Source organism: Pelobates fuscus, chromosome 4 (assembly GCF_036172605.1).
Source record: "Pelobates fuscus isolate aPelFus1 chromosome 4, aPelFus1.pri, whole genome shotgun sequence".
Taxonomy (NCBI): domain Eukaryota; kingdom Metazoa; phylum Chordata; class Amphibia; order Anura; family Pelobatidae; genus Pelobates; species Pelobates fuscus.
Genome location: NC_086320.1, coordinates 363,194,469 through 363,207,690, shown reverse-complemented (window position 1 = coordinate 363,207,690; position 13,222 = coordinate 363,194,469). Strand labels below are relative to the sequence as shown.

Here is a 13,222-nt window from a genome sequence, read left to right as displayed (position 1 = left end):
TTTGCCTATCAACACATTAAAAGACAAGCTTTTGAGAGTTTACTCTCTTCTTCAGTTCAGAATTTGAGTTTGGCTATTTCCGCGTGACACTCAGCGCGTGGATTAAAATGTCTGTGCAAACTGCTACAGAATTGCATCTGCAAGTTGTAACCACCCCTTATCCATGTGTTTCTGCTGGTTACTGATCACCCTGCATTGGCTTTGCCATTAGAAAGATGCATTATAATTAGTGAAGAGTACAGAGCAGCTTACACACTCTCCACCAATATCCAGTGTAGCAGGGGTTAAATGAATTTCTATGACACTGTTGTAGAAATGCCGAGTTCAATTCGCATCGCAGCTGGAGAGGAACCTGTGGGTAGTCAGCGCCTAGAAGCGTTGGGTCGAATCCCAGCAGAATATGTCACTGAAACATTGAACAAACCTTAAAAAGACATTTATAGCTTATGGTTTAACGTCACATTTATATGGAAAGGATATATGGAAATGTTTAGAAAATTCAACTCTATTCACCCACAGCCCCAGCAGTCTTAAATATAGAAACTCTGACTCCTGTGACCCACACTGTGATCTTTTGTGTTGAATGCTCAGTAAGTACCAGCCCACGGGTAATTACTGGGTAAACAACCGTTTTTGCTGGAAGAACAAAATGCCTCTCCACCATTGCATTATGTTCAAACACTGTCTATCTCCATTGTTAGGCTAAATATTATTTTTAAATTGAAAGGCACAGAGCTAACAGGCAATTTATAGCAAAGAAATTATGTCATTTTCAACCTCTTTCAGTCTCTTTGTCTATTAAGCTATTCTTGACACCATTTTTGTGCCATGACTAAGCTGCACGAAAGACGTAATCGAAGAGACGAAGATGTTTCAAGCCTTGCCCCAATGCCTCTTCCAGGTGGAAAAAAAAACAGCAAGATGTCTGCTGGTGAGAATGATTATCATAAATTGGGAATATTTGAAGTGATCTTAAAAGATATGTATTATTATTCCACCCCATTATAGAGACATGCCAGGACAGAAGATACAACACATTTTTAATGCATTTTCTGCACAATACATGCAAAATACTTTGTTTGCAAGTTTGTAACAACCTACCAGCTGCCCTGTCCTGCAGTGTATTCAAACTAGGTAATGACTGGGTTATGCTTACTAATGTGACCACAAATGTATTATATGAGTTATTATATAATTCCCCACTGAAATGAATGAGACCTATCTGAACGTTCTATCCAGACTCTTTATAAAATATTTTGTAATAACTGAACATGTGTTTTAACAAGCAAGCATAATTTAAGACATGATATATCAGGTGGGGTAGGGAACAGGATTTATTGTTTTTGGTGTTTAAACAAACATATGGTACATCTGACATCACACAAAATGAATTATTATTTGTAAAAGGTTCTAATACTAGATGCATTTTTCCTTCAACGTAACCCTTTAAACAAGTAGTGATGATGGGTTATGGCAGGGCAAAAATGAGTTAGACAGATTTTGCCCTGGATGTTACAAAACTCAACTTGGTATAATTGGTAGGGATGTGCATGGGAAAAATATTCGTTTCGGTTCAGCATTCTGAAATTCGGGACTTCGGCACTTCGGTTCAGTTCGGCACTTGGGAACTTCGACACTTCGACACAGGTTAGGGTAGGGTTAGGGTAGGGTTAAGGGTAGGGTTAGGGGTAGGGTTAGGGGTAGGGTTAGGGGTAGGGTTAGTGTAGGGCTAGGAGTACAGTTAGGGTTAGGGTAAGGTTAGAGGTAGGGTTAAGAGTAGGGTTAGGAATAGGGATAGGGTTACCCTACCCCTACCCCTACCCCTAACCCTAACCCTACTCCATCCACTTACCTTAACCCTACCCCAACCCCTACCCCTCCCCAACCACTAACCCTACCCCTACCCCTAACCCTACCCAACCACTAACCCTACCTTAAACCTAACCCTACCCCAACTCTACCCTAACCCTACCCCTAACCCAACCCCTAACGTTATCCCAACCCCTAACCCCAACCCTCTCCTGTTTTGCCACTTTTCAGAAATCTAAAGCATTTCGGCACTTTAAAAATTCGGCACTTTGGCAATTCCGTTCGGTTCGGCATTCCAACATTTGGCACCTAGGCAATTCGACACTTTGGCACTTCGGACATTCGGAAGCATCTGAATGTCTGAATTGCTGAAATTCGTCCGAATTTGCATTCGGAATGAAACGGATTGCACATGTCTAATAATTGGGCAGCAGTAATTTTGTAAGAGTTTTGCTTGTCCAAGCCTTTCTGTGATAGAAACGGTTAGATAATATTTGGAACAAACTAAATTAGATAATTTTTGCATTTGATAAATATCTGAATTCTCCACTTTATATATGACTTTTTCAGGGGCAATTCTTTTTGGAGACACCAAACTACTCAAGACTGGTAGATCCCATTTGGTGCAAATCCCACACTTGGTGTTTAGATTGTTTTAATAAATATCAAAATTTACATTTTAGATCAAGTTCAGGGATGTTATAAGGTATATGTTTGCAAACAAAAAATCTTTTTATAGAGAAATCAGCATTATACTGTTTGGTATAGATATTTATTTATTTTTTGTTAGTTTGTTATTAAGAATATAAGTTTGCCTGCTGCACTTAGCCAACAAATCAATTGAGAGGTTAATGTGTGTGACACTAATAGTCAGACGTTTTGAGTTACAGCACTACACTGCTTACTGGCATACATTATATTGTGACTTTTCTCCTATTATCCCATTATACAGCAAAGTAAGGATAAATTACTATTTGAGATTTGGAGAGCGCTTGGAGATTTCACACTTAGGGTTTCAAATGAACTCATTAGTAAACTAATGTACACCCACAAAAAAGTGTATCTCCACATAGACATTCACTAGAACATTAACATCAGAATACTTTACTCCAATTAATACTTTACCAAGTACGAGATCAATAAAGATGGATAATCAGTTACAGCAAGGCTCTGACTGTTATGAGAAAGGGATACAATCCCAAACTTTTTGCAAATCACTGCTGTTAAAAGTAATTATGTTCAGTGAGACAGAGACTGGGGACATTCATTCTCTATAACCTGTGCAAGAAGCACTAGGAGTATAAATTGTTAAGGTGCCCGGAGTATCACTTTAAAGATAAAAATACATTTACTGATTTTGGTTGTACTGAAAATCCCCCAAATATGTTTTGTTTCTACAATAGGCATGATATTTAACCTCTTAACTTAGAGAGAGGCCAGTCTGGACCAATTTACAACAAAGGTATAACTTAGAAAAAAATCAATTTCAGTGATTAGGCTGTGAAGGTCACTGAAGATTACTGAAATTTGGAACAGTATCAAGACAGAAAGAATTGAGGGGGAATGGATGGAAATTACCTAACTCTCTGCAGCTATTAGTAAAGACAGAATCTTGGCAAACTGCACACAATTCTCTTGGAAACCTACACCCTTATTTCATTCTGTGAGGCTTTGCAAAGAAACAAGATAACAATAGAATGAAGTGGAATTGGGCAATTCTATAATACTCTGACTCCAGAATTATTATTATTTTTATTATTATATTATTTATAGAGCGCCGTCAAATTCCGCAGCGTTTTACAATGGGTGGACGAACAGACATGTAATTGTAACCAGACAAGTTGGACACACAGGAACAGAGGGGTTGAGGGCCCTGCTCAATGAGCTTACATGCTAGAGGGAGTGGGGTAAAATGACACAAAAGGTAAGGATAGTATTAGACTAGTGACAGTTGCAGCAGAGGAATCAGTTGGGAGCTATTAAGAGTTTAATTGATACGCTTTTATGAAGAAGTGGGTTTTTAATGATTTTTTGAAGGAGTGGAGACTGGGTGAGCATCTAACGGAGGAGGGAAGCGAGTTACACAGGAACAGTGCAGCCCTCGAGAAGTCTTGAAGGCGAGCATCAGAGGTGGGAGTACGGACAGAAGATAGACATAAGTCTTCAGCAGATCGTAAGGCCTAGACGGGACATACTTGTGTATAAGAGAGGATAGATAGGTGGGAGCAGCATTATGTAGACATTTGAAAGCAAGAACCAGAATTTTAAATTGAGCTCTATATTTTATAGGAAGCCAATGTAGGGACTGACAGAAGGGTGAGGCATGGGAGGTGCGGGCGGACAGGAAGATGAGCCTCGCCGCCGCATTCATTATGGACTGTAACGGCGCAAGTTGGGAGCACGTAAGACCACTGAGAAGTGGATTACAGTAGTCAAGGCGAGAAAGTACAGTGGAATGGACCAACACCGTAGTCGCATCTGGCGTTAAGTAGGGGCGGATGCGCGCAATGTTTTTGAGATGGAAATGACAGGATTTGGCGATAGAGTGAACATGAGGCTTGAAGGAGAGGTCGGAGTCAAAGAGAACACCTAGGCAGCGAGCCTGCGTGGTGGAGCTGATGGTAGCACCATTGACTTGGAGGGAGGGAGACACAGGAGTAACAACACTTGAGGGAGGAAAGACCAGAATTTCAGTTTTGGTCAAGTTTAGTTTAAGGAAGTGGGCAGCCATCCAGTTAGAAACAGCAGAGAGGCAGTCAGAGACACTAGTCAAGAGGGACGGGGAGAAATCAGGAGAGGACAGGTAGATTTGCATGTCATCTGCAAAGAAATGATATTGGAAGCCAAAGGAGCTAATGAGTTTACCAAGGGAGGCAGTATAGATGGAGAACAGTAGGGGACCAAGGACTGAACCTTGAGGGACACCAACAGAGAGGAGTTGGGGAGAAGAAGCAGAGCCAGAGAAAGAAACACTGAAAGAGCACTGGGAGAGGTAGGAGGAGACCCAGGAGAGAGCAATATCTTGTAGACCGATATTGCTAAGGATGAGAAGAAGCTGTTGATGATCAACAGTGTCAAAAGCCGCAGACAGGTCAAGGAGAATTAGGATAGAGTAGTGACCACGAGATTTTGCAGCGAGTAGATCATTGGATACTTTGGTCAGTGCCGTTTCCACAGAGTGCTTAGCGCGGAAACCAGACTGAAGCGGGTCTAGCAGAGAGTTTGATTCGAGGAAGTCTGTCAATCTCGCATACACAATTCTTTCAAGGATCTTGGATGCAAAAGGCAGAAGTTTTAGTAGCGAGAAAGGACGATAGTTGGATGGGGAGTTAGGGTCAAGATTGGGCTTCTTTAGAATTGGGGTTACAGTTGCATGTTTGAAGGACGATGGAAATATACCAGAGGAGAGAGAGAGATTGAGAATTTTAGTGAGAGGTGGAGAAAGAGAAGAAGACAGAGTACGGATGAGATGCGAGGGAATTGGATCTAGGGAGCAGGTGGTGGGGCAGGAGGACTGGAGCAGAGCAGAAACCTCTTCCAATGTAGCGGGTGCGAATGAACATAGAACAGCAGAGGGAGTGAAGTTAGGGGAAGTATTGCAAGGGGGAGGAGAAAGATGAGAGATCTCTTCTCTGATTGTAGAGATCTTGTCAGTGAAGTGAGTTGCAAAGTCTGAGGCAGTCAAGTTAGTAGGTGGAGGAGGTACAGCAGGGCGAAGAAGAGAGTTAAATGTGTGAAATAGTCGTTTGGGTTCGCGGGAGAGTGTGGTTATGAGGGTATTGAAGTAATTAACTTTTGCAGAGGAAAGAGCCAAGCTGTATGAGCTCAGCATAAATTTATAGTGCAGAAAGTCAGATGCACAGTGAGAAAGTCAGATGCACTTTCTCCAACAGCGTTCAGCAGTTCTGGAGCATTTTTGGAGGTATCGAGTGAATCAGAAGAGTAATCAGAGAGTAACACATTCACTTGATCATGGTAATATTTGTACACATTGTTAGAAGGCTTGACAAATGCCCATCTGAGGGCCGAAAAGTTGTTGCGCACTGTTCCTGAATAAAGTCTCTCTATTTGAGAAAACTACTGGGTGTAGCTGGTCTTCGTTTAAACATTCGTCTAACAATGAGAGAGTTAATTGGAATTAAAAATCAAGTTAGCAACAGGGACCATAACAAAGCAGTTTTTGGTGTATAGACCATGCCCCTGCAGTCTCACTGCTCAATTCTCTGCCATTTAGGAGTTAAATCACTTTGTTTATGCAGTCACACCTCCCTGCATGTAACATGCACAGATTTCCTTAACACTTAATGTAAAGTGAGATCTAATGTTTATGCTTCCTTTATTGCACAGTCTGTTTAATTTAGAATTCCTTATCTGTAAATAGCTTGCTAGGCCAATGTAGAGAGGGCCCAGGTACAAGAATTGATTTTGGGCCCCCTTCTAGTGCAACTATAACCAAAAGATAGATTCCCACGATGCTATGCCAGATGGAGATCTAGCTATTCTTATGCCCATCCTTGCAGGTTTTTATTTGTGAGCAGTGTTTGTGCGTTTTAATGTAAGCATGTTTTTGTATATAGTGTCCATGGAGTAGTGTATTTGTATGTACTGTTGCCATTGGAATTCGGTGGTGTGCAGTGCTTGCGTTTTAATGCAGGGGTGTGTCATTTTGCAGCATTGGCTTTTTAATGCAGGTGTACATGTGTGTGTAGTGTTGGTATGTAAATGAAGTGTTGTTTGTATAAAATGTTGGCGTTTTAATGCAGGGCAGTGTTTTTATGTATTGTATGTTTTTGCTGGGGTATCTTTGTATGTTGTTTTGGTGTTTCATTGCTTGGATGTATGCAAATACACACGTACTCTGACACATACATACGTACACAGATAAATATACACATTTACACACACATATACACACATATAGACACACTGACACATAAACACACAATCAGATACACACTGAAACACAGATATACATTGACATATAAATCACATTGACACATACAAACACACTGACACATACGAACACCCTGACATACAGATACACACACTGACACATACAAACACCCTGAAACACAGATACACACCAACACAAACACCCTGACACACAGATACACTCACTGACACATAGATACATACACTGGCACATACAATATAGTGACACATAGTTTCATACCCATATATATGTCAGAATTTTTAGTCACCCACCTGTTAACATATCTATTATATGCAGGAGGGTGGCTTGCCTGGAGCCCTACTGCTGGCTCAGTTTGATTTGAGTGTGGGTTTGGATTTCTCAGTGCTTCTCCCCCTAGTTTGGTGCTACCTCATCCAGGTCTTCCTTTGTCTCCTCTCCCTCCCACATAACTGCTTTTGTAGTTGGAAGGAAGTGATCTGAACTGATTTCCTACCATACTGCCGATGTGAAAGATGTTAAAGGGCCTCTTCACCCAACCGGACCCCTTTTCAGCAATAAATATTATCCATGGGGTGGCTCTCAGTGCATGGGCCACCCGACGTGCCTTCTCAGTGTGCATGCCCCGGAGCAGGCGCACTCAGGGCCGGTGCTATGATTTTTGACTACACAGGCGAAGATGCATTTTGACGCCCCCCCCCCACCCAAAAAACCCCAATGCATCTTCACCTCTGTGTCTCGTAGCCCCCCTTTTGAATTTTACCCCCATTAGTGTTGCATATCCACTCTCTTACCCCTCTGGTCCCTTTGTGCCTTACACCCCCCTTTAGTGTGTCTCATACAACCCCTCAGCCCATTTATTCCCCTCTTTTTCTCCCATATAGACATAGACATAGATACAGGCAAAAATACATACATGCACAAATACACAAACATACAGACACACAACCATACAAGCACACAGACATAATTATTCAGGCACACAGTCACAAAGATATACAGACACACAGTCATAAAAGGCCCACAATCAAACAAACACAGTCATACAATTTACACATACAGGTACATTGTCGTACAAACACAGACATACATGCATACAGACACAGGCACACACAAAAATACAGACACAGACATAAAGAAACATAGAGATTGGCATATAGAGAAATATATACACAGTGATACAGAGACATACATACGCAGACAGTCATAAAGAGACATACAGACAAGGCATACAGAGACATACATACACAGACAAACAAAGAACCCGGCACACTGATTCCGTGTAAATGCTCCGGCCATCCACAGTGATAGATGCTCCGTGCCAGGCAGACATCGCTGGATCCACCGGTAAAGTCTTCAAAAGGAATAAACGCAGGCAATACTCCAATAGTAAGGATGGTATATTTATTGATAGGTGAACCACCCCATAGAAAGTGTGACGTTTCAGCTCAGCAGAGCCTTAATCATGCAATAATGCTCTGCTGAGCCAAAACATTGCACTTTCTTTGGGGTGGTTCACCTATCAATAAATATACCATTATTACTATTAGAGTGTTGCCTGCTTTATTCCTTTTGAATACATACACAGATCGTCATACAGAGACATACAGACTGTTTGACGGTCTGTGTATGAACACAGGATGGCTAAAAGATAGATCCCCATCTGTCGTGCAACTTCAACAATGCTTTGAAAGCTGGGGCTCTACCGATTCCCCATGCTTGCAGGATTGTATTTAGCACGTTGCAGTATTTGTGTGTTTGACTGTAAGCATGTGTTTGTATAGAGTATGTTTGTGTGAATGTAGGGGTGAGTTTGTATGTAGTGTTTGCGTGTAGTGTTGGGTTTTTGAATGCAGGTGTGTGTTTATATATAATTTTGGTGTCTGATACAGACGTGTGTTTGTATGTAGTGTTGACATTTGAATGCAGGGGTGTGTTTGTATGTAGTGTTGAAGTTTGCATGCAGGTGGTTATTTGTGTGTAGTGTTGGTGTTTGAATGTTGAGATGTATGCACATATACACATACACTGCCACACACGCACACACTGTGATACACATACACGAAGATACACACACTGACACATATGCAGATACACATATACACAAACTGATACACATTCAGATAGACAGACATACATATACAGATACACACAAACACTGACAGACATACAGATAAACACACACTGACATACAGACACACTGACAGACATACAGATACACACATACACAATGATAGACATACAAATACACAAACAGACACACTGACAGACATACACACACAAAGACACAGTAACAGACAGACATACACAGACACACTGACAGACATGTAGATACACACAGACACACTGACAGACAGATATATACACACACAGACACACTGACAGACATACAAACACAGACACTGACAGACAAACACACACCGACACACTGACAGACAGATATATACACACACAGACACACTGACAGACATACACACACGGACACTGACAGACAGAAACACACACAGACACACTGACAGACAGATATATACACACACAGACACACTGACAGACATACACACACGGACACTGACAGACAGAAACACACAAGACACCGACAGACAGAAACACACACAGACACACTGACAGACAGATATATACACACACAGACACACTGACAGACAGAAACACACACAGACACACTGACAGACATACAGGCACACTGCCAGACATACACACACACACACACAAAGACACACTAACAGACAGACATACACACACACACATGCTAATCAAAAAAGACACTTTTCTAGCCATAGACAGGAGGGTGGCTTACCTGGGGAGTGCTGGCTCAGGTAGTTGGGAGTTGGAGCTAGGCCTGCCCAGCCCCCCTCCTAGCTGCAGTCTTCTTGGGAGGAAGTCCTCACATGCTGACATGAAGGTGGCCGGTGTTCCCTGCGGTAGCACTGCCCATGCTGGGCGCGCTGTGTGCTACAGAGGGAGCAGGGATATGACGTGTTCATATCCCCGCCCCCTCCACACAGTCCGCGGCAGGAAGGAAGGCTGGTCTGTGGGGATGCTGCTGCCGCTCGGCCACGCTACAAGGAGTGACCGGCAGGAGAGGGGAGCTGTGCGCTTCCCTCCTGCCGGTCACCCCGACATTTGCGCCCCCGGGCCGGTGCGCCCTAAGGCGGCCGCCTGTGCCGCCTTATGGACGCGCCGGCCCTGGGCGCACTGTCTGCACCAGTGTAATTACAGGCTTCAATTACAGAGCAGGAGATAAATAGTTCTAAAGCAAGTTAACATCTAATTAAACCATTTTTTTCAGGCAGGCTGCATGAGTCAAAGCTAAGGGAGGTGTGTAAAGGGCTGCATAAAAGTGTTTTAACCCTTAAATGTCAGAGAATTGAGCAGTGAGACTGCTGGGCATGATATACACACCAAACTGCATCATTAAAAGCTACCGTTGTTTTGATGACTATTGTCTCCCTTTAAGTAACACAACCGAAAAAAAAAAAATGGGAACAAATTTTAGGACAAAATATAAAGTATACACAGAGTTATTCACTAAAATGAGAATTGCTTGGAATTTTAAAGTTTAGGTCAGAATAGCTGGACTAGAAACATTATCAAAGTCAGCTATGCTTCCAATTCATCTACATTGGTCTTAAATTTGAAATTCACTCTGAACTCCTGACAATTCTCTCTTTAGTGAATAAACAAGCATTTTCTATATGATTAAATGTTATTTTTGTATCAGCAAAATTAGAAGCAAGAAATTGGGTTTCTAAAACCATCATACTGTTATAGGAATAGAAGACTAAGAAGCACATAAGAGACTGGGCGCAGGTCTTCTCAGGAAGCAATCAACCATTTATTGCAGGTGCAGATTTTCGGTGGACTCATGTCACAAAGACCGAAAAGCCCCGAACAGCATTACAGCAGAGTTTTATGTACAAAGTTAGTTACCAAAGAACCAATCATAATACGCCTTGGTCCACAGACAGACACGTGTGACCAATAATAGTTTTACTACTTGGAAGAAGGACGTGCAACTCGTGCAACAAGGATATATCAATGTATATATGTCACTGATAGGAGTCAAATGCGTGCGCATGCTAGAGGGGGGAGCTACAGACCAGAATGAAGAATTAACCAGTTACTCAACACACCTAAATGTATAAACTCTGAGACTTGAGGCCTACCACAATACCAGAGATGCTATTCACCTTGTTTATCTAAATCACAAGGGTCACAGAATTCCCATAAATCTGCACTTTAACATTTTGTAGTCTAACACTGACAACATACTCCCAAACACGAATACACCGTATCTTTCTAGGTTTGAGTAGTTCTGCAGGGTGATTCACAAAATTGAGAATAAGCTTGAAAAACTACTTGAAATTAATTAAAAGTGAATTTAAAATGCCAAACTGGATACATTCTCTAAGCCAGCTATGCTTTCAGTCTGACTACTTTGTTCTCAAATTTAAATGTAACTTTGAATTCCTGACAATAGTAATTTTAGTAAACAGCCCTGATAGTTTCACAATCACACAAAAAAAAATTCAGCGCGGAAGCAAAGTGATAATAGTTCAGAAGCAGATGGAACACCAATACGGAGTCTCTCTTTTCCAATCAGAAAATTGGATAAAAAAAAATAAAAATAAAAATTGCACCTACCTCCCCTGTTTTTAGCCCTGATAGTTTATTTAGGTTTGCCCATGTGTAAAGAGTATTAAAATCCATAGACTCTGCTTTCTGATTGTAACTTCAGAATGATAATTGCCTTATCCTTGCTTCATAATTGACCTGACCAGGGTTCAGCCAATAGTCAAGTTAAATATAGTTGTAAGAAAAAAAGAGAACTTGGATAATTAAAACTAATTAGTAATCTGACTTAGCCTTATATTGCCTTCTTAGAGAAGGGCCATAATGTCAATAGAACTCTGTAGTTACACTATATTTACACAACATCAGAATCTAAAACAGTTTATTGGTAGAATTCTGATTTGATAATATACCTTACTATCATTTTCTTGCTCTGATATGCTCTTACATTTTGTTTTTTTCATCTTTTTATTTTTCTATTTTGTTATATTATTCTTACCTTTCCACACATTTTCGATTCTAATATTTAAAATAAAGCATTGCAAAACCCAATTATTGTTCAACAATATTCATATCTTGATAATATGCTCACACGTTCCCAATGCATTGACTAAAACCTGACTAACTCTCTGATGTCTCCCTTCAGGAAAAGTTCAGGGCTGTCTAAAATGATCCATTAGTAAGTACAGCAGCAGACATTTAACGTGATAAGTCGGGGAATGATAAAATAATACTTTCATATACTCAAAAGGGCTACTTTACATACACAAAGCAATCTCTCAGGGAAAGTCGCAGTGCCATTTAAATTCAAACAATGGGAATAATTAAACAAAGAGAACGCTTCTAAAAGGCAGATAAAACCTCTGAGTTTGATGTTTTTCTATGAAAGAGTCTTTTGGATTTTATTAGTCTGGTTCTGGTCCAATATAAATTGTATCGGTACAGACATACTGCTATTAAATCAGTGCAGTTAAATGAGAGCTATGTCTCATATTGGGATTTTTTAAGAGAGATACAATAACATTTATAGGAGTCAACTTTCTCTTTATATTTGTAGACATTCACGTTTGAGTTAGTACTACTGCATGAAACGTTAATTATTATATCCTATGCTGTGTAAACTACCTAAATTAAGCCAACATTGCATTAAATGCATGGATTGTCATACACAAGCTGTGACAGTAGACGTAGAACAGATTGTTACTTATGGCTAGAATACCCATAATAATTAAATACAGGACTGATTTTGTTTATTTCGCCTTCAGGCTAGCCTTAGACTTAGAGAGACTCTGTAGGCCTTAATACAACGTTTGTCTGATTGTTTTGGCCTCCTATTCATGCTGTGTTTCTCAGTTACTCTAGTTTTGCAGAAAAAAAATGTTTCAACTTTTCTGCAGCACCCTAGAAGTCAAAAATGGCCTTAACCCCTTAAGGACACATGACATGTGTGACATGTCATGATTCCCTTTTATTCCAGAAGTTTGGTCCTTAAGGGGTTAAAGGGACACTATAGGCACCAAAACAACTTTAGCTTAATGAAGCCATTTTGGTGTTTAGATCGTGCTCCTGCAGTCTCACTGTTCAATTCTCTGCCATTTAGGAGTTAAATCACTTTGTTTCTGCAGCCCTAGCCACACCTCCCTGCATGTGGCTTACAAACCCTTCCCAAATACTTCCTGTAAATAGAGATCTAATGTTTAAACTTCTTTTATTGAACGTTATGTTTAATTTAGAAATTATAATTTGATGCTCTGTTTATAGCCTGCTAGACATTGCAGAACCCTCCTTTGTGTGAATAAAGTTAAATTTACAGTTAAAAACTTCTAAAATAAGTTTAAGGTTTGATAGAAACCATTTTTTCATGCAGGCTGTGTGACTCAGGGGAGGTAAGGCTACATCAACAGAAGCAAC

General features: G+C 40.7%; 1 protein-coding gene across 1 annotated transcript in view; it reads right to left on the bottom strand.

Annotated features, from left to right (window-relative positions):
• Positions 1-13,222, bottom strand: part of PTPRN2 (protein tyrosine phosphatase receptor type N2) — an 808,683-nt gene that overhangs the window by 507,960 nt on the left and 287,501 nt on the right. The window lies entirely within an intron of this gene.